Raw genomic sequence first — 23,052 nt, 5'->3', positions numbered from 1 at the left:
CTTGTCCCAAAGCATAATCGAACCGAGTTTTAGCCAATTCTACCGTCTAGTTCGAGTCGAATTTCATCTCTACTTTTCAGAGAAATTGCGCGAGTATCATCACCGGGTTAACGTCTTTCGCAAAATTACACGTATAGCTCTCGGATTAAAGACGCCGATATTTCTATTAGAGACAAGTGCTCCACTTTTAACCACGTACAGGAGTTGAGGCTTGTCCCAAAGCATAATCGAACCGAGTTTTAGCCAATTCTACCGTCTAGTTCGAGTCGAATTTCATCTCTACTTTTCAGAGAAATTCCGCGAGTATCATCACCTGGCCAACGTCTTTCGCAAAATTACACGTATAGCTCTCGGATTAAAGACGCCGATATTTCTATTATATACAAGTGCTCCACTTTTAACAACGTACAGGATTCGAGTCTTGTCCCAAAGCATAATCGAACCTAGTTTTAGCCAATTCTACCTCGAGTCGAATTTCATCTCTACTTTTCAGAGAAATTGCGCGAGTATCATCACCTGGCCAACGTCTTTCGCAAAATTACACGTATAGCTCTCGGATTAAAGACGCCGATATTTCTATTATAAACAAGTGCTCCACTTTTAACCACGTATCGGAGTCGAGGCTTGTCCCAAAGCATAATCGAACCGAGTTTTAGCCAATTCTACCGTCTAGTTCGAGTCGAATTTCATCTCTACTTTTCAGAGAAATTGCGCGAGTATCATCACCTGGCCAACGTCTTTCGCAAAATTACACGTATAGCTCTCGGATTAAAGACGCCGATATTTCTATTATAAACAAGTGCTCCACTTTTAACCACGTATAGGAGTCGAGGCTTGTCCCAAAGCATAATCGAACCGAGTTTTAGCCAATTCTGCCGTCTAGTTCGAGTCGAATTTCATCTCTACTTTTCAGAGGAATTGCGCGAGTATCATCACCGGGTTAACGTCTTTCGCAAAATTACACGTATAGCTCTCGGATTAAAGACGACGATATTTCTATTATAAACAAGTGCTCCACTTTTAACCACGTACAGGAGTCGAGGCTTTTACCAAAGCATAATCGAACCGAGTTTTAGCCAATTCTACCGTCTAGTTCGAGTCTAATTTCATCTCTACTTTTCAGAGAAATTGCGCGAGTATCATCACTCCGCCAATGTTTGTCGAAAATTAGCACACGGCCGTCTGATTTAAGATGTCACTATTTAAATTATCGATACGGCATCAAAACGTAGATACGTACACGAGTCGAAGCTTGTCCTGAATCATGTTCGAAATAAGTTTCATCGAATTCTACCGTCTTGTTCCGGTTGAAATTAGAGTGTAGTTTCAAAAAAATCCGTGCGATTATCACCTGGCCAACGTCTTTCGAAAAATTACACGTATAGCTCTCGGATTAAAGACGCCGATATTTCTATCATATACAAGTGCTCCACTTTTAACCACGTTCAGGAGTCGAGTCTTGTCCCAAAGCATAACCGAACCGAGTTTTAGCCAATTCTACCGTCTAGTTCGAGTCGAATTTCATCTCTACTTTTCAGAGAAATTGCGCGAGTATCATCACCTGGCCAACGTCTTTCGCAAAATTACAAGTATAGCTCTCGGATTAAAGACGCCGATATTTCTATTATAAACAAGTGCTCCACTTTTAACCACGTACAGGAGTCGAGGCTTGTCCCAAAGCATAATCGAACCGAGTTTTAGCCAATTCTACCGTTTAGTTCGAGTCGAATTTCATCTCTACTTTTCAGAGAAATTGCGCGAGTATCATCACCTGGCCAACGTCTTTCGCAAAGTTACACGTATAGCTCTCGGATTAAAGACGCCGATATTTCTATCATAGACAAGTGCTCCACTTTTAACCACGTTCAGGAGTCGAGGCTTGTCCCATAGCATAATCGAACCGAGTTTTAGCCAATTCTACCGTCTAGTTCGAGTCGAATTTCATCTCTACTTTTCAGAGAAATTGCGCGAGTATCATCACCTGGCCAACGTCTTTCGCAAAATTACACGTATAGCTCTCGGATTAAAGACGCCGATATTTCTATTATAGACAAGTGCTCCACTTTTAACCACGTACAGGAGTCGAGGCTTGTCCCAAAGCATAATCGAACCGAGTTTTAGCCAATTCTACCGTCTAGTTCGAGTCGAATTTCATCTCTACTTTTCAGAGAAATTGCGCGAGTATCATCACCTGGCCAACGTCTTTCGCAAAATTACTAGGGATGGTATGAACCTCTGAAAGGTTCAGGTTCGTGCGAACACGAACCTTTTTGAAAGATTCTGTGTGAACGCGAACGTGAACCTCATGACGTCACGTTACGTCATATGTCTAATTCCAACCCTACATTTCAGTGAAGTGTTAGCTTATATTAATGCATACGATACCTAGCGACGACTCGGGCCACATAATGCCACGATGCTGATGTACATATTGACGTTCTAAACGTCGTCAAATTCTGGGGCAATCAAATGCTATAATAATCCCATAAAATTGATATCTTCCGTCGCTTTACCAACAATTTCGACGAGGACGTGCAAGGCAATATAAGCTTACGCCTTAAAGGTTTAGGCCAGACCGGACAATGTATGCAGCGTCTGGGTATTGCTACGTTGATATTGAGAAGAGTGTAAAACGGGTTTCTATACTTGCTACCGATATTAGCGCATCAACAAGTTATGCAGTAGTAGCCAACACCCCAATCGCACGGATTTGGTTTTTATGATACAATAAACTTATGAAATTAAGATTGATCCACTACGCGTGCTAGATTTTTTACATCAGACAACGATATCAAATTCATTGATTGTTTGGATATGAGCAGCATTCGCTGACTTCCTACATGTAGTGTATTTCGCTCTTGATGTCGTGTGATTGCGGGTTAAGCCAACAGCAGAGACTCACAAAATATTCCCAAACGGAAAGGTGGATATTTCGAGCAAACTTTTGTAGGATAGCAAGTCACATTTTTGAGATTATCAAGGTGCATGTCCATTTCTTGTTGATTTTTTATGCTGCCAGCGCCATGCATAGATGGGTGCGAAGTTGAGATGCAAAGAATTTCAACCAAAGATGCTATAATGACGTGAAAAATTGCAATATATAGAAAAAGTTCACAGTGCAGAACCTACCAAGGTTCGTTTAAGAACGTGAACCTCTAAGTTTCTGAGGTTCACACACAGAACGCGAACGTGAACCTCACGTTCACACCATCCCTAAAAATTACACGTATAGCTCTCGGATTAAAGACGCCGATATTTGTATTATAGACAAGTGCTCCACTTTTAACCACGTACAGGAGTCGAGTCTTGTCCCAAAGCATAATCGAACCTAGTTTTAGCCAATTCTACCGTCTAGTTTGAGTCGAATTTCATCTCTACTTTTCAGAGAAATTGCGCGAGTATCATCACCTGGCCAACGTCTTTCGCAAAATTACACGTATAGCTCTCGGATTAAAGACGCCGATATTTCTATCATATACAAGTGCTCCACTTTTAACCACGTTCAGGAGTCGAGGCTTGTCCCAAAGCATAACCGAACCGAGTTTTAGCCAATTCTAACGTCTAGTTCGAGTCGAATTTCATCTCTACTTTTCAGAGAAATTGCGCGAGTATCATCACCTGGCCAACGTCTTTCGCAAAGTTACACGTATAGCTCTCGGATTAAAGACGCCGATATTTCTATCATAGACAAGTGCTCCACTTTTAACCACGTTCAGGAGTCGAGGCTTGTCCCAAAGCATAATCGAACCGAGTTTTAGCCAATTCTACCGTCTAGTTCGAGTCGAATTTCATTTCTACTTTTCAGAGAAATTGCGCGAGTATCATCAGCTGGCCAACGTCTTTCGCAAAATTACACGTATAGCTCTCGGATTAAAGACGCCGATATTTCTATTATATACAAGTGCTCCACTTTTAACCACGTACAGGATTCGAGTCTTGTCCCAAAGCATAATCGAACCTAGTTTTAGCCAATTCTACCGTCTAGTTCGAGTCGAATTTCATCTCTACTTTTCAGAGAAATTGCGCGAGTATCATCACCTGGCCAACGTCTTTCGCAAAATTACACGTATAGCTCTCGGATTAAAGACGCCGATATTTCTATTATATACAAGTGCTCCACTTTTAACCACGTTCAGGAGTCGAGGCTTGTCCCAAAGCATAATCGAACCTAGTTTTAGCCAATTCTACCGTCTAGTTCAAGTCGAATTTCATCTCTACTTTTCAGAGAAATTGCGCGAGTATCATCACCTGGCCAACGTCTTTCGCAAAATTACACGTATAGCTCTCGGATTAAAGACGCCGATATTTCAATCATATACAAGTGCTCCACTTTTAACCACGTTCAGGAGTCGAGGCTTGTCCCAAAGCATAATCGAACCGAGTTTTAGCCAATTCTACCGTCTAGTTCGAGTCGAATTTCATCTTTACTTTTCAGAGAAATTGCGCGAGTATCATCACCTGGTTAACGTCTTTCGCAAAATTACACGTATAGCTCTCGGATTAAAGACGCCGATATTTCTATTATAGACAAGTGCTCCACTTTTAACCACGTACAGGAGTCGAGTCTTGTCCCAAAGCATAATCGAACCTAGTTTTAGCCAATTCTACCGTCTAGTTCGAGTCGAATTTCATCTCTACTTTTCAGAGAAATTGCGCGAGTATCATCACCTGGCCAACGTCTTTCGCAAAATTACACGTATAGCTCTCGGATTAAAGACGCCGATATTTCTATTATAGACAAGTGCTCCACTTTTAACCACGTACAGGAGTCGAGGCTTGTCCCAAAGCATAATCGAACCGAGTTTTAGCCAATTCTACCGTCTAGTTCGAGTCGAATTTCATCTCTACTTTTCAGAGAAATTGCGCGAGTATCATCACCTGGCCAACGTCTTTCGCAAAATTACTAGGGATGGTATGAACCTCTGAAAGGTTCAGGTTCGTGCGAACACGAACCTTTTTGAAAGATTCTGTGTGAACGCGAACGTGAACCTCATGACGTCACGTTACGTCATATGTCTAATTCCAACCCTACATTTCAGTGAAGTGTTAGCTTATATTAATGCATACGATACCTAGCGACGACTCGGGCCACATAATGCCACGATGCTGATGTACATATTGACGTTCTAAACGTCGTCAAATTCTGGGGCAATCAAATGCTATAATAATCCCATAAAATTGATATCTTCCGTCGCTTTACCAACAATTTCGACGAGGACGTGCAAGGCAATATAAGCTTACGCCTTAAAGGTTTAGGCCAGACCGGACAATGTATGCAGCGTCTGGGTATTGCTACGTTGATATTGAGAAGAGTGTAAAACGGGTTTCTATACTTGCTACCGATATTAGCGCATCAACAAGTTATGCAGTAGTAGCCAACACCCCAATCGCACGGATTTGGTTTTTATGATACAATAAACTTATGAAATTAAGATTGATCCACTACGCGTGCTAGATTTTTTACATCAGACAACGATATCAAATTCATTGATTGTTTGGATATGAGCAGCATTCGCTGACTTCCTACATGTAGTGTATTTCGCTCTTGATGTCGTGTGATTGCGGGTTAAGCCAACAGCAGAGACTCACAAAATATTCCCAAACGGAAAGGTGGATATTTCGAGCAAACTTTTGTAGGATAGCAAGTCACATTTTTGAGATTATCAAGGTGCATGTCCATTTCTTGTTGATTTTTTATGCTGCCAGCGCCATGCATAGATGGGTGCGAAGTTGAGATGCAAAGAATTTCAACCAAAGATGCTATAATGACGTGAAAAATTGCAATATATAGAAAAAGTTCACAGTGCAGAACCTACCAAGGTTCGTTTAAGAACGTGAACCTCTAAGTTTCTGAGGTTCACACACAGAACGCGAACGTGAACCTCACGTTCACACCATCCCTAAAAATTACACGTATAGCTCTCGGATTAAAGACGCCGATATTTGTATTATAGACAAGTGCTCCACTTTTAACCACGTACAGGAGTCGAGTCTTGTCCCAAAGCATAATCGAACCTAGTTTTAGCCAATTCTACCGTCTAGTTTGAGTCGAATTTCATCTCTACTTTTCAGAGAAATTGCGCGAGTATCATCACCTGGCCAACGTCTTTCGCAAAATTACACGTATAGCTCTCGGATTAAAGACGCCGATATTTCTATCATATACAAGTGCTCCACTTTTAACCACGTTCAGGAGTCGAGGCTTGTCCCAAAGCATAACCGAACCGAGTTTTAGCCAATTCTAACGTCTAGTTCGAGTCGAATTTCATCTCTACTTTTCAGAGAAATTGCGCGAGTATCATCACCTGGCCAACGTCTTTCGCAAAGTTACACGTATAGCTCTCGGATTAAAGACGCCGATATTTCTATCATAGACAAGTGCTCCACTTTTAACCACGTTCAGGAGTCGAGGCTTGTCCCAAAGCATAATCGAACCGAGTTTTAGCCAATTCTACCGTCTAGTTCGAGTCGAATTTCATTTCTACTTTTCAGAGAAATTGCGCGAGTATCATCACCTGGTTAACGTCTTTCGCAAAATTACACGTATAGCTCTCGGATTAAAGACGCCGATATTTCTATTATAGACAAGTGCTCCACTTTTAACCACGTACAGGAGTCGAGTCTTGTCCCAAAGCATAATCGAACCGAGTTTTAGCCAATTCTACCGTCTAGTTCGAGTCGAATTTCATCTCTACTTTTCAGAGAAATTGCGCGAGTATCATCACCGGGTTAACGTCTTTCGCAAAATTACACGTATAGCTCTCGGATTAAAGACGCCGATATTTCTATTATAGACAAGTGCTCCACTTTTAACCACGTACAGGAGTCGAGTCTTGTCCCAAAGCATAATCGAACCTAGTTTTAGCCAATTCTACCGTCTAGTTCAAGTCGAATTTCATCTCTACTTTTCAGAGAAATTGCGCGAGTATCATCACCTGGCCAACGTCTTTCGCAAAATTACACGTATAGCTCTCGGATTAAAGACGCCGATATTTCTATCATATACAAGTGCTCCACTTTTAACCACGTTCAGGAGTCGAGGCTTGTCCCAAAGCATAACCGAACCGAGTTTTAGCCAATTCTAACGTCTAGTTCGAGTCGAATTTCATCTCTACTTTTCAGAGAAATTGCGCGAGTATCATCACCTGGCCAACGTCTTTCGCAAAGTTACACGTATAGCTCTCGGATTAAAGACGCCGATATTTCTATCATAGACAAGTGCTCCACTTTTAACCACGTTCAGGAGTCGAGGCTTGTCCCATAGCATAATCGAACCGAGTTTTAGCCAATTCTACCGTCTAGTTCGAGTCGAATTTCATCTCTACTTTTCAGAGAAATTGCGCGAGTATCATCACCTGGCCAACGTCTTTCGCAAAATTACACGTATAGCTCTCGGATTAAAGACGCCGATATTTCTATTATAGACAAGTGCTCCACTTTTAACCACGTACAGGAGTCGAGGCTTGTCCCAAAGCATAATCGAACCGAGTTTTAGCCAATTCTACCGTCTAGTTCGAGTCGAATTTCATCTCTACTTTTCAGAGAAATTGCGCGAGTATCATCACCTGGCCAACGTCTTTCGCAAAATTACTAGGGATGGTATGAACCTCTGAAAGGTTCAGGTTCGTGCGAACACGAACCTTTTTGAAAGATTCTGTGTGAACGCGAACGTGAACCTCATGACGTCACGTTACGTCATATGTCTAATTCCAACCCTACATTTCAGTGAAGTGTTAGCTTATATTAATGCATACGATACCTAGCGACGACTCGGGCCACATAATGCCACGATGCTGATGTACATATTGACGTTCTAAACGTCGTCAAATGCTGGGGCAATCAAATGCTATAATAATCCCATAAAATTGATATCTTCCGTCGCTTTACCAACAATTTCGACGAGGACGTGCAAGGCAATATAAGCTTACGCCTTAAAGGTTTAGGCCAGACCGGACAATGTATGCAGCGTCTGGGTATTGCTACGTTGATATTGAGAAGAGTGTAAAACGGGTTTCTATACTTGCTACCGATATTAGCGCATCAACAAGTTATGCAGTAGTAGCCAACACCCCAATCGCACGGATTTGGTTTTTATGATACAATAAACTTATGAAATCAAGATTGATCCACTACGCGTGCTAGATTTTTTACATCAGACAACGATATCAAATTCATTGATTGTTTGGATATGAGCAGCATTCGCTGACTTCCTACATGTAGTGTATTTCGCTCTTGATGTCGTGTGATTGCGGGTTAAGCCAACAGCAGAGACTCACAAAATATTCCCAAACGGAAAGGTGGATATTTCGAGCAAACTTTTGTAGGATAGCAAGTCACATTTTTGAGATTATCAAGGTGCATGTCCATTTCTTGTTGATTTTTTATGCTGCCAGCGCCATGCATAGATGGGTGCGAAGTTGAGATGCAAAGAATTTCAACCAAAGATGTTATAATGACGTGAAAAATTGCAATATATAGAAAAAGTTCACAGTGCAGAACCTACCAAGGTTCGTTTGTGAACGTGAACCTCTAAGTTTCTGAGGTTCACACACAGAACGCGAACGTGAACCTCACGTTCACACCATCCCTAAAAATTACACGTATAGCTCTCGGATTAAAGACGCCGATATTTCTATTATATACAAGTGCTCCACTTTTAACCACGTACAGGATTCGAGTCTTGTCCCAAAGCATAATCGAACCGAGTTTTAGCCAATTCTACCGTCTAGTTCGAGTCGAATTTCATCTCTACTTTTCAGAGAAATTGCGCGAGTATCATCACCTGGCCAACGTCTTTCGCAAAATTACACGTATAGCTCTCGGATTAAAGACGCCGATATTTCTATCATATACAAGTGCTCCACTTTTAACCACGTTCAGGAGTCGAGGCTTGTCCCAAAGCATAATCGAACCGAGTTTTAGCCAATTCTACCGTCTAGTTCGAGTCGAATTTCATCTCTACTTTTCAGAGAAATTGCGCGAGTATCATCACCTGGTTAACGTCTTTCGCAAAATTAAACGTATAGCTCTCGGATTAAAGACGCCGATATTTCTATTATAGACAAGTGCTCCACTTTTAACCACGGACAGGAGTCGAGTCTTGTCCCAAAGCATAATCGAACCGAGTTTTAGCCAATTCTACCGTCTAGTTCGAGTCGAATTTCATCTCAACTTTTCAGAGAAATTGCGCGAGTATCATCACCGGGTTAACGTCTTTCGCAAAATTACACGTATAGCTCTCGGATTAAAGACGCCGATATTTCTATTATAGACAAGTGCTCCACTTTTAACCACGTACAGGAGTCGAGTCTTGTCCCAAAGCATAATCGAACCTAGTTTTAGCCAATTCTACCGTCTAGTTCAAGTCGAATTTCATCTCTACTTTTCAGAGAAATTGCGCGAGTATCATCACCTGGCCAACGTCTTTCGCAAAATTACACGTATAGCTCTCGGATTAAAGACGCCGATATTTCTATTATATACAAGTGCTCCACTTTTAACCACGTTCAGGATTCGAGTCTTGTCCCAAAGCATAATCGAACCTAGTTTTAGCCAATTCTACCGTCTAGTTCGAGTCGAATTTCATCTCTACTTTTCAGAGAAATTGCGCGAGTATCATCACCTGGCACACGTCTTTCGCAAAATTACACGTGTAGCTCTCGGATTAAAGACGCCGATATTTCTATCATATACAAGTGCTCCACTTTTAACCACGTTCAAAAGTCGAGGCTTGTCCCAAAGCATAATCGAACCGAGTTTTAGCCAATTCTACCGTCTAGTTCGAGTCGAATTTCATCTCTACTTTTCAGAGAAATTGCGCGAGTATCATCACCGGGTTAACGTCTTTCGCAAAATTACACGTATAGCTCTCGGATTAAAGACGCCGATATTTCTATTATAGACAAGTGCTCCACTTTTAACCACGTACAGGATTCGAGTCTTGTCCCAAAGCATAATCGAACCTAGTTTTAGCCAATTCTACCGTCTAGTTCGAGTCGAATTTCATCTCTACTTTTCAGAGAAATTGCGCGAGTATCATCACCTGGCCAACGTCTTTCGCAAAATTACACGTATAGCTCTCGGATTAAAGACGCCGATATTTCTATCATATACAAGTGCTCCACTTTTAACCACGTTCAGGAGTCGAGGCTTGTCCCAAAGCATAACCGAACCGAGTTTTAGCCAATTCTAACGTCTAGTTCGAGTCGAATTTCATCTCTACTTTTCAGAGAAATTGCGCGAGTATCATCACCTGGTCAACGTCTTTCGCAAAGTTACACGTATAGCTCTCGGATTAAATACGCCGATATTTCTATCATAGACAAGTGCTCCACTTTTAACCACGTTCAGGAGTCGAGGCTTGTCCCAAAGCATAATCGAACCGAGTTTTAGCCAATTCTACCGTCTAGTTCGAGTCGAATTTCATCTCTACTTTTCAGAGAAATTGCGAGAGTATCATCACCTGGCCAACGTCTTTCGCAAAGTTACACGTATAGCTCTCGGATTAAAGACGCCGATATTTCTATCATAGACAAGTGCTCCACTTTTAACCACGTTCAGGAGTCGAGGCTTGTCCCAAAGCATAATCGAACCGAGTTTTAGCCAATTCTACCGTCTAGTTCGAGTCGAATTTCATCTCTACTTTTCAGAGAAATTGCGCGAGTATCATCACCTGGTTAACGTCTTTCGCAAAATTAAACGTATAGCTCTCGGATTAAAGACGCCGATATTTCTATTATAGACAAGTGCTCCACTTTTAACCACGTACAGGAGTCGAGTCTTGTCCCAAAGCATAATCGAACCTAGTTTTAGCCAATTCAACCGTCTAGTTCGAGTCGAATTTCATCTCTACTTTTCAGAGAAATTGCGCGAGTATCATCAGCTGGCCAACGTCTTTCGCAAAATTACACGTATAGCTCTCGGATTAAAGACGCCGATATTTCTATTATATACAAGTGCTCCACTTTTAACCACGTACAGGATTCGAGTCTTGTCCCAAAGCATAATCGAACCTAGTTTTAGCCAATTCTACCGTCTAGTTCGAGTCGAATTTCATCTCTACTTTTCAGAGAAATTGCGCGAGTATCATCACCTGGCCAACGTCTTTCGCAAAATTACACGTATAGCTCTCGGATTAAAGACGCCGATATTTCTATCATATACAAGTGCTCCACTTTTAACCACGTTCAGGAGTCGAGGCTTGTCCCAAAGCATAATCGAACCGAGTTTTAGCCAATTCTACCGTCTAGTTCGAGTCGAATTTCATCTCTACTTTTCAGAGAAATTGCGCGAGTATCATCACCTGGTTAACGTCTTTCGCAAAATTACACGTATAGCTCTCGGATTAAAGACGCCGATATTTCTATTATAGACAAGTGCTCCACTTTTAACCACGTACAGGAGTCGAGTCTTGTCCCAAAGCATAATCGAACCGAGTTTTAGCCAATTCTACCGTCTAGTTCGAGTCGAATTTCATCTCTACTTTTCAGAGAAATTGCGCGAGTATCATCACCGGGTTAACGTCTTTCGCAAAATTACACGTATAGCTCTCGGATTAAAGACGCCGATATTTCTATTATAGACAAGTGCTCCACTTTTAACCACGTACAGGAGTCGAGTCTTGTCCCAAAGCATAATTGAACCTAGTTTTAGCCAATTCTACCGTCTAGTTCAAGTCGAATTTCATCTCTACTTTTCAGAGAAATTGCGCGAGTATCATCAGCTGGCCAACGTCTTTCGCAAAATTACACGTATAGCTCTCGGATTAAAGACGCCGATATTTCTATTATATACAAGTGCTCCACTTTTAACCACGTACAGGATTCGAGTCTTGTCCCAAAGCATAATCGAACCTAGTTTTAGCCAATTCTACCGTCTAGTTCGAGTCGAATTTCATCTCTACTTTTCAGAGAAATTGCGCGGGTATCATCACCTGGCCAACGTCTTTCGCAAAATTACACGTATAGCTCTCGGATTAAAGACGCCGATATTTCTATCATAGACAAGTGCTCCACTTTTAACCACGTTCAGGAGTCGAGGCTTGTCCCAAAGCATAATCGAACCGAGTTTTAGCCAATTCTACCGTCTAGTTCGAGTCGAATTTCATCTCTACTTTTCAGAGAAATTGCGCGAGTATCATCACCTGGCCAACGTCTTTCGCAAAATTACACGTATAGCTCTCGGATTAAAGACGCCGATATTTCTATTATAGACAAGTGCTCCACTTTTAACCACGTACAGGATTCGAGTCTTGTCCCAAAGCATAATCGAACCTAGTTTTAGCCAATTCTACCGTCTAGTTCGAGTCGAATTTCATCTCTACTTTTCAGAGAAATTGCGCGAGTATCATCACCTGGCCAACGTCTTTCGCAAAATTACACGTATAGCTCTCGGATTAAAGACGCCGATATTTCTATCATATACAAGTGCTCCACTTTTAACCACGTTCAGGAGTCGAGGCTTGTCCCAAAGCATAATCGAACCGAGTTTTAGCCAATTCTACCGTCTAGTTCGAGTCGAATTTCATCTCTACTTTTCAGAGAAATTGCGCGAGTATCATCACCTGGTTAACGTCTTTCGCAAAATTAAACGTATAGCTCTCGGATTAAAGACGCCGATATTTCTATTATAGACAAGTGCTCCACTTTTAACCACGGACAGGAGTCGAGTCTTGTCCCAAAGCATAATCGAACCGAGTTTTAGCCAATTCTACCGTCTAGTTCGAGTCGAATTTCATCTCAACTTTTCAGAGAAATTGCGCGAGTATCATCACCGGGTTAACGTCTTTCGCAAAATTACACGTATAGCTCTCGGATTAAAGACGCCGATATTTCTATTATAGACAAGTGCTCCACTTTTAACCACGTACAGGAGTCGAGTCTTGTCCCAAAGCATAATCGAACCTAGTTTTAGCCAATTCTACCGTCTAGTTCAAGTCGAATTTCATCTCTACTTTTCAGAGAAATTGCGCGAGTATCATCACCTGGCCAACGTCTTTCGCAAAATTACACGTATAGCTCTCGGATTAAAGACGCCGATATTTCTATTATATACAAGTGCTCCACTTTTAACCACGTTCAGGATTCGAGTCTTGTCCCAAAGCATAATCGAACCTAGTTTTAGCCAATTCTACCGTCTAGTTCGAGTCGAATTTCATCTCTACTTTTCAGAGAAATTGCGCGAGTATCATCACCTGGCACACGTCTTTCGCAAAATTACACGTGTAGCTCTCGGATTAAAGACGCCGATATTTCTATCATATACAAGTGCTCCACTTTTAACCACGTTCAAAAGTCGAGGCTTGTCCCAAAGCATAATCGAACCGAGTTTTAGCCAATTCTACCGTCTAGTTCGAGTCGAATTTCATCTCTACTTTTCAGAGAAATTGCGCGAGTATCATCACCGGGTTAACGTCTTTCGCAAAATTACACGTATAGCTCTCGGATTAAAGACGCCGATATTTCTATTATAGACAAGTGCTCCTCTTTTAACCACGTACAGGAGTCGAGTCTTGTCCCAAAGCATAATCGAACCTAGTTTTAGCCAATTCTACCGTCTAGTTCAAGTCGAATTCCATCTCTACTTTTCAGAGAAATTGCGCGAGTATCATCAGCTGGCCAACGTCTTTCGCAAAATTACACGTATAGCTCTCGGATTAAAGACGCCGATATTTCTATTATAGACAAGTGCTCCTCTTTTAACCACGTACAGGAGTCGAGTCTTGTCCCAAAGCATAATCGAACCTAGTTTTAGCCAATTCTACCGTCTAGTTCAAGTCGAATTTCATCTCTACTTTTCAGAGAAATTGCGCGAGTATCATCACCGGGTTAACGTCTTTCGCAAAATTACACGTATAGCTCTCGGATTAAAGACGCCGATATTTCTATTATAGACAAGTGCTCCTCTTTTAACCACGTACAGGAGTCGAGTCTTGTCCCAAAGCATAATCGAACCTAGTTTTAGCCAATTCTACCGTCTAGTTCAAGTCGAATTCCATCTCTACTTTTCAGAGAAATTGCGCGAGTATCATCAGCTGGCCAACGTCTTTCGCAAAATTACACGTATAGCTCTCGGATTAAAGACGCCGATATTTCTATTATATACAAGTGCTCCACTTTTAACCACGTACAGGATTCGAGTCTTGTCCCAAAGCATAATCGAACCTAGTTTTAGCCAATTCTACCGTCTAGTTCGAGTCGAATTTCATCTCTACTTTTCAGAGAAATTGCGCGAGTATCATCACCTGGTCAACGTCTTTCGCAAAGTTACACGTATAGCTCTCGGATTAAAGACGCCGATATTTCTATCATAGACAAGTGCTCCACTTTTAACCACGTTCAGGAGTCGAGGCTTGTCCCAAAGCATAATCGAACCGAGTTTTAGCCAATTCTACCGTCTAGTTCGAGTCGAATTTCATCTCTACTTTTCAGAGAAATTGCGCGAGTATCATCACCTGGCCAACGTCTTTCGCAAAGTTACACGTATAGCTCTCGGATTAAAGACGCCGATATTTCTATCATAGACAAGTGCTCCACTTTTAACCACGTTCAAGAGTCGAGGCTTGTCCCAAAGCATAATCGAACCGAGTTTTAGCCAATTCTACCGTCTAGTTCGAGTCGAATTTCATCTCTACTTTTCAGAGAAATTGCGCGAGTATCATCACCGGGTTAACGTCTTTCGCAAAATTACACGTATAGCTCTCGGATTAAAGACGCCGATATTTCTATTAGAGACAAGTGCTCCACTTTTAACCACGTACAGGAGTCGAGTCTTGTCCCAAAGCATAATCGAACCTAGTTTTAGCCAATTCTACCGTCTAGTTCGAGTCGAATTTCATCTCTACTTTTCAGAGAAATTGCGCGAGTATCATCACCTGGCCAACGTCTTTCGCAAAATTACACGTATAGCTCTCGGATTAAAGACGCCGATATTTCTATTAGAGACAAGTGCTCCACTTTTAACCACGTACAGGAGTCGAGGCTTGTCCCAAAGCATAATCGAACCGAGTTTTAGCCAATTCTACCGTCTAGTTCGAGTCGAATTTCATCTCTACTTTTCAGAGAAATTGCGCGAGTATCATCACCTGGCCAACGTCTTTCGCAAAATTACACGTATAGCTCTCGGATTAAAGACGCCGATATTTCTATTATAGACAAGTGCTCCACTTTTAACCACGTACAGGAGTCGAGGCTTGTAACAAAGCATAATCGAACCGAGTTTTAGCCAATTCTACCGTCTAGTTCGAGTCGAATTTCATCTCTACTTTTCAGAGAAATTGCGCGAGTATCATCACCTGGCCAACGTCTTTCGCAAAATTACACGTATAGCTCTCGGATTAAAGACGCCGATATTTCTATTATAGACAAGTGCTCCACTTTTAACCACGTACAGGATTCGAGTCTTGTCCCAAAGCATAATCGAACCTAGTTTTAGCCAATTCTACCGTCTAGTTCGAGTCGAATTTCATCTCTACTTTTCAGAGAAATTGCGCGAGTATCATCACCTGTCCAACGTCTTTCGCAAAATTACACGTATAGCTCTCGGATTAAAGACGCCGATATTTCTATTATAAACAAGTGCTCCACTTTTAACCACGTATAGGAGTCGAGGCTTGTCCCAAAGCATAATCGAACCGAGTTTTAGCCAATTCTACCGTCTAGTTCGAGTCGAATTTCATCTCTACTTTTCAGAGAAATTGCGCGAGTATCATCACCTGGCCAACGTCTTTCGCAAAATTACACGTATAGCTCTCGGATTAAAAACGCCGATATTTCTATTATAAACAAGTGCTCCACTTTTCACCACGTATAGGAGTCGAGGCTTGTCCCAAAGCATAATCGAACCTAGTTTTAGCCAATTCTACCGTCTAGTTCGAGTCGAATTTCATCTCTACTTTTCAGAGAAATTGCGCGAGTATCATCACCTGGCCAACGTCTTTCGCAAAATTACACGTATAGCTCTCGGATTAAAGACGCCGATATTTCTATTATAAACAAGTGCTCCACTTTTAACCACGTACAGGAGTCGAGGCTTTTACCAAAGCATAATCGAACCGAGTTTTAGCCAATTCTACCGTCTAGTTCGAGTCGAATTTCATCTCTACTTTTCAGAGAAATTGCGCGAGTATCATCACTCCGCCAATGTTTGTCGAAAATTAGCACACGGCCGTCTGATTTAAGATGTCACCATTTAAATTATCGATACGGCATCAAAACGTAGACACGTACACGAGTCGAAGCTTGTCCTGAATCATGTTCGAAATAAGTTTCATCGAATTCTACCGTCTTGTTCCGGTTGAAATTAGAGTGTAGTTTCAAAAAAATCCGTGCGATTATCACCTGGCCAACGTCTTTCGCAAAATTACACGTATAGCTCTCGGATTAAAGACGCCGATATTTCTATCATATACAAGTGCTCCACTTTTAACCACGTTCAGGAGTCGAGTCTTGTCCCAAAGCATAACCGAACCGAGTTTTAGCCAATTCTACCGTCTAGTTCGAGTCGAATTTCATCTCTACTTTTCAGAGAAATTGCGCGAGTATCATCACCTGGCCAACGTCTTTCGCAAAATTACAAGTATAGCTCTCGGATTAAAGACGCCGATATTTCTATTATAAACAAGTGCTCCACTTTTAACCACGTACAGGAGTCGAGGCTTGTCCCAAAGCATAATCGAACCGAGTTTTAGCCAATTCTACCGTTTAGTTCGAGTCGAATTTCATCTCTACTTTTCAGAGAAATTGCGCGAGTATCATCACCTGGCCAACGTCTTTCGCAAAGTTACACGTATAGCTCTCGGATTAAAGACGCCGATATTTCTATCATAGACAAGTGCTCCACTTTTAACCACGTTCAGGAGTCGAGGCTTGTCCCAAAGCATAATCGAACCGAGTTTTAGCCAATTCTACCGTCTAGTTCGAGTCGAATTTCATCTCTACTTTTCAGAGAAATTGCGCGAGTATCATCACCTGGCCAACGTCTTTCGCAAAATTACACGTATAGCTCTCGGATTAAAGACGCCGATATTTCTATTATAGACAAGTGCTCCACTTTTAACCACGTACTGGAGTCGAGGCTTGTCCCAAAGCATAATCGAACCGAGTTTTAGCCAATTCTACCGTCTAGTTCGAGTCGAATTTCATCTCTACTTTTCAGAGAAATTGCGCGAGTATCATCACCTGGCCAACGTCTTTCGCAAAATTACTAGGGATGGTATGAACCTCTGAAAGGTTCAGGTTCGTGCGAACACGAACCTTTTTGAAAGATTCTGTGTGAACGCGAACGTGAACCTCATGACGTCACGTTACGTCATATGTCTAATTCCAACCCTACATTTCAGTGAAGTGTTAGCTTATATTAATGCATACGATACCTAGCGACGACTCGGGCCACATAATGCCACGATGCTGATGTACATATTGACGTTCTAAACGTCGTCAAATGCTGGGGCAATCAAATGCTATAATAATCCCATAAAATTGATATCTTCCGTCGCTTTACCAACAATTTCGACGAGGACGTGCAAGGCAATATAAGCTTACGCCTTAAAGGTTTAGGCCAGACCGGACAATGTATGCAGCGTCTGGGTATTGCTACGTTGATATTGAGAAGAGTGTAAAACGGGTTTCTATACTTGCTACCGATATTAGCGCATCAACAAGTTATGCAGTAGTAGCCAACACCCCAATCGCACGGATTTGGTTTTTATGATACAATAAACTTATGAAATTAAGATTGATCCACTACGCGTGCTAGATTTTTTACATCAGACAACGATATCAAATTCATTGATTGTTTGGATATGAGCAGCATTCGCTGACTTCCTACATGTAGTGTATTTCGCTCTTGATGTCGTGTGATTGCGGGTTAAGCCAACAGCAGAGACTCACAAAATATTCCCAAACGGAAAGGTGGATATTTCGAGCAAACTTTTGTAGGATAGCAAGTCACATTTTTGAGATTATCAAGGTGCATGTCCGTTTGGTGTTGATTTTTTATGCTGCCAGCGCCATGCATAGATGGGTGCGAAGTGAATTGAGATGCAAAGAATTTCAACCAAAGATGTTATAATGACGTGAAAAATTGGAATATATAGAAAAAGTTCACAGTGCAGAACCTACCAAGGTTCGTTTGTGAACGTGAACCTCTAAGTTTCTGAGGTTCACACACAGAACGCGAACGTGAACCTCACGTTCACACCATCCCTAAAAATTACATGTATAGCTCTCGGATTAAAGACGCCGATATTTGTATTATAGACAAGTGCTCCACTTTTAACCACGTACAGGAGTCGAGTCTTGTCCCAAAGCATAATCGAACCTAGTTTTAGCCAATTCTACCGTCTAGTTCAAGTCGAATTTCATCTCTACTTTTCAGAGAAATTGCGCGAGTATCATCAGCTGGCCAACGTCTTTCGCAAAATTACACGTATAGCTCTCGGATTAAAGACGCCGATATTTCTATTATATACAAGTGCTCCACTTTTAACCACGTACAGGATTCGAGTCTTGTCCCAAAGCATAATCGAACCTAGTTTTAGCCAATTCTACCGTCTAGTTCGAGTCGAATTTCATCTCTACTTTTCAGAGAAATTGCGCGAGTATCATCACCTGGCCAACGTCTTTCGCAAAATTACACGTATAGCTCTCGGATTAAAGACGCCGATATTTCTATCATATACAAGTGCTCCACTTTTAACAACGTTCAGGAGTCGAGGCTTGTCCCAAAGCATAACCGAACCGAGTTTTAGCCAATTCTAACGTCTAGTTCGAGTCGAATTTCATCTCTACTTTTCAGAGAAATTGCGCGAGTATCATCACCTGGCCAACGTCTTTCGCAAAGTTACATGTATAGCTCTCGGATTAAAGACGCCGATATTTCTATCATAGACAAGTGCTCCACTTTTAACCACGTTCAGGAGTCGAGGCTTGTCCCAAAGCATAATCGAACCGAGTTTTAGCCAATTCTACCGTCTAGTTCGAGTCGAATTTCATCTCTACTTTTCAGAGAAATTGCGCGAGTATCATCACCTGGTTAACGTCTTTCGCAAAATTACACGTATAGCTCTCGGATTAAAGACGCCGATATTTCTATTATAGACAAGTGCTCCACTTTTAACCACGTACAGGAGTCGAGTCTTGTCCCAAAGCATAATCGAACCTAGTTTTAGCCAATTCTACCGTCTAGTTCAAGTCGAATTTCATCTCTACTTTTCAGAGAAATTGCACGAGTATCATCAGCTGGCCAACGTCTTTCGCAAAATTACACGTATAGCTCTCGGATTAAAGACGCCGATATTTCTATTATATACAAGTGCTCCACTTTTAACCACGTACAGGATTCGAGTCTTGTCCCAAAGCATAATCGAACCTAGTTTTAGCCAATTCTACCGTCTAGTTCGAGTCGAATTTCATCTCTACTTTTCAGAGAAATTGCGCGAGTATCATCACCTGGCCAACGTCTTTCGCAAAATTACACGTATAGCTCTCGGATTAAAGACGCCGATATTTCTATCATATACAAGTGCTCCACTTTTAACCACGTTCAGGAGTCGAGGCTTGTCCCAAAGCATAATCGAACCGAGTTTTAGCCAATTCTACCGTCTAGTTCGAGTCGAATTTCATCTCTACTTTTCAGAGAAATTGCGCGAGTATCATCACCTGGTTAACGTCTTTCGCAAAGTTACACGTATAGCTCTCGGATTAAAGACGCCGATATTTCTATTATAGACAAGTGCTCCACTTTTAACCACGTACAGGAGTCGAGTCTTGTCACAAAGCATAATCGAACCGAGTTTTAGCCAATTCTACCGTCTAGTTCGAGTCGAATTTCATCTCTACTTTTCAGAGAAATTGCGCGAGTATCATCACCGGGTTAACGTCTTTCGCAAAATTACACGTATAGCTCTCGGATTAAAGACGCCGATATTTCTATTATAGACAAGTGCTCCACTTTTAACCACGTACAGGAGTCGAGTCTTGTCCCAAAGCATAATCGAACCTAGTTTTAGCCAATTCTACCGTCTAGTTCAAGTCGAATTTCATCTCTACTTTTCAGAGAAATTGCGCGAGTATCATCAGCTGGCCAACGTCTTTCGCAAAATTACACGTATAGCTCTCGGATTAAAGACGCCGATATTTCTATTATATACAAGTGCTCCACTTTTAACCACGTACAGGATTCGAGTCTTGTCCCAAAGCATAATCGAACCTAGTTTTAGCCAATTCTACCGTCTAGTTCGAGTCGAATTTCATCTCTACTTTTCAGAGAAATTGCGCGAGTATCATCACCTGGCCAACGTCTTTCGCAAAATTACACGTATAGCTCTCGGATTAAGGACGCCGATATTTCTATCATATACAAGTGCTCCACTTTTAACAACGTTCAGGAGTCGAGGCTTGTCCCAAAGCATAACCGAACCGAGTTTTAGCCAATTCTAACGTCTAGTTCGAGTCAAATTTCATCTCTACTTTTCAGAGAAATTGCGCGAGTATCATCACCTGGCCAACGTCTTTCGCAAAGTTACACGTATAGCTCTCGGATTAAAGACGCCGATATTTCTATCATAGACAAGTGCTCCACTTTTAACCACGTTCAGGAGTCGAGGCTTGTCCCAAAGCATAATCGAACCGAGTTTTAGCCAATTCTACCGTCTAGTTCGAGTCGAATTTCATCTCTACTTTTCAGAGAAATTGCGCGAGTATCATCACCTGGTTAACGTCTTTCGCTAAATTACACGTATAGCTCTCGGATTAAAGACGCCGATATTTCTATTATAGACAAGTGCTCCACTTTTAACCACGTACAGGAGTCGAGTCTTGTCCCAAAGCATAATCGAACCTAGTTTTAGCCAATTCTACCGTCTAGTTCGAGTCGAATTTCATCTCTACTTTTCAGGGAAATTGCGCGAGTATCATCAGCTGGCCAACGTCTTTCGCAAAATTACACGTATAGCTCTCGGATTAAAGACGCCGATATTTCTATTATATACAAGTGCTCCACTTTTAACCACGTACAGGATTCGAGTCTTGTCCCAAAGCATAATCGAACCTAGTTTTAGCCAATTCTACCGTCTAGTTCGAGTCGAATTTCATCTCTACTTTTCAGAGAAATTGCGCGAGTATCATCACCTGGCCAACGTCTTTCGCAAAATTACACGTATAGCTCTCGGATTAAAGACGCCGATATTTCTATCATATACAAGTGCTCCACTTTTAACCACGTTCAGGAGTCGAGGCTTGTCCCAAAGCATAATCGAACCGAGTTTTAGCCAATTCTACCGTCTAGTTCGAGTCGAATTTCATCTCTACTTTTCAGAGAAATTGCGCGAGTATCATCACCTGGTTAACGTCTTTCGCAAAGTTACACGTATAGCTCTCGGATTAAAGACGCCGATATTTCTATTATAGACAAGTGCTCCACTTTTAACCACGTACAGGAGTCGAGTCTTGTCACAAAGCATAATCGAACCGAGTTTTAGCCAATTCTACCGTCTAGTTCGAGTCGAATTTCATCTCTACTTTTCAGAGAAATTGCGCGAGTATCATCACCGGGTTAACGTCTTTCGCAAAATTACACGTATAGCTCTCGGATTAAAGACGCCGATATTTCTATTATAGACAAGTGCTCCACTTTTAACCACGTACAGGAGTCGAGTCTTGTCCCAAAGCATAATTGAACCTAGTTTTAGCCAATTCTACCGTCTAGTTCAAGTCGAATTTCATCTCTACTTTTCAGAGAAATTGCGCGAGTATCATCAGCTGGCCAACGTCTTTCGCAAAATTACACGTATAGCTCTCGGATTAAAGACGCCGATATTTCTATTATATACAAGTGCTCCACTTTTAACCACGTACAGGATTCGAGTCTTGTCCCAAAGCATAATCGAACCTAGTTTTAGCCAATTCTACCGTCTAGTTCGAGTCGAATTTCATCTCTACTTTTCAGAGAAATTGCGCGGGTATCATCACCTGGCCAACGTCTTTCGCAAAATTACACGTATAGCTATCGGATTAAAGACGCCGATATTTCTATCATAGACAAGTGCTCCACTTTTAACCACGTTCAGGAGTCGAGGCTTGTCCCAAAGCATAATCGAACCGAGTTTTAGCCAATTCTACCGTCTAGTTCGAGTCGAATTTCATCTCTACTTTTCAGAGAAATTGCGCGAGTATCATCACCTGGCCAACGTCTTTCGCAAAATTACACGTATAGCTCTCGGATTAAAGACGCCGATATTTCTATTATAGACAAGTGCTCCACTTTTAACCACGTACAGGAGTCGAGGCTTGTCCCAAAGCATAATCGAACCGAGTTTTAGCCAATTCTACCGTCTAGTTCGAGTCGAATTTCATCTCTACTTTTCAGAGAAATTGCGCGAGTATCATCACCTGGCCAACGTCTTTCGCAAAATTACACGTATAGCTCTCGGATTAAAGACGCCGATATTTCTATCATATACAAGTGCTCCACTTTTAACCACGTTCAGGAGTCGAGGCTTGTCCCAAAGCATAATCGAACCGAGTTTTAGCCAATTCTACCGTCTAGTTCGAGTCGAATTTCATCTCTACTTTTCAGAGAAATTGCGCGAGTATCATCACCTGGTTAACGTCTTTCGCAAAGTTACACGTATAGCTCTCGGATTAAAGACGCCGATATTTCTATTATAGACAAGTGCTCCACTTTTAACCACGTACAGGAGTCGAGTCTTGTCACAAAGCATAATCGAACCGAGTTTTAGCCAATTCTACCGTCTAGTTCGAGTCGAATTTCATCTCTACTTTTCAGAGAAATTGCGCGAGTATCATCACCGGGTTAACGTCTTTCGCAAAATTACACGTATAGCTCTCGGATTAAAGACGCCGATATTTCTATTATAGACAAGTGCTCCACTTTTAACCACGTACAGGAGTCGAGTCTTGTCCCAAAGCATAATCGAACCTAGTTTTAGCCAATTCTACCGTCTAGTTCAAGTCGAATTTCATCTCTACTTTTCAGAGAAATTGCGCGAGTATCATCAGCTGGCCAACGTCTTTCGCAAAATTACACGTATAG

This window comes from Botryllus schlosseri, chromosome 7, assembly GCF_051294905.1.
Source record: "Botryllus schlosseri isolate E-star chromosome 7, Bs_hap1, whole genome shotgun sequence".
Lineage (NCBI taxonomy): Eukaryota > Metazoa > Chordata > Ascidiacea > Stolidobranchia > Styelidae > Botryllus > Botryllus schlosseri.
This window is presented reverse-complemented; position numbering follows the sequence as displayed.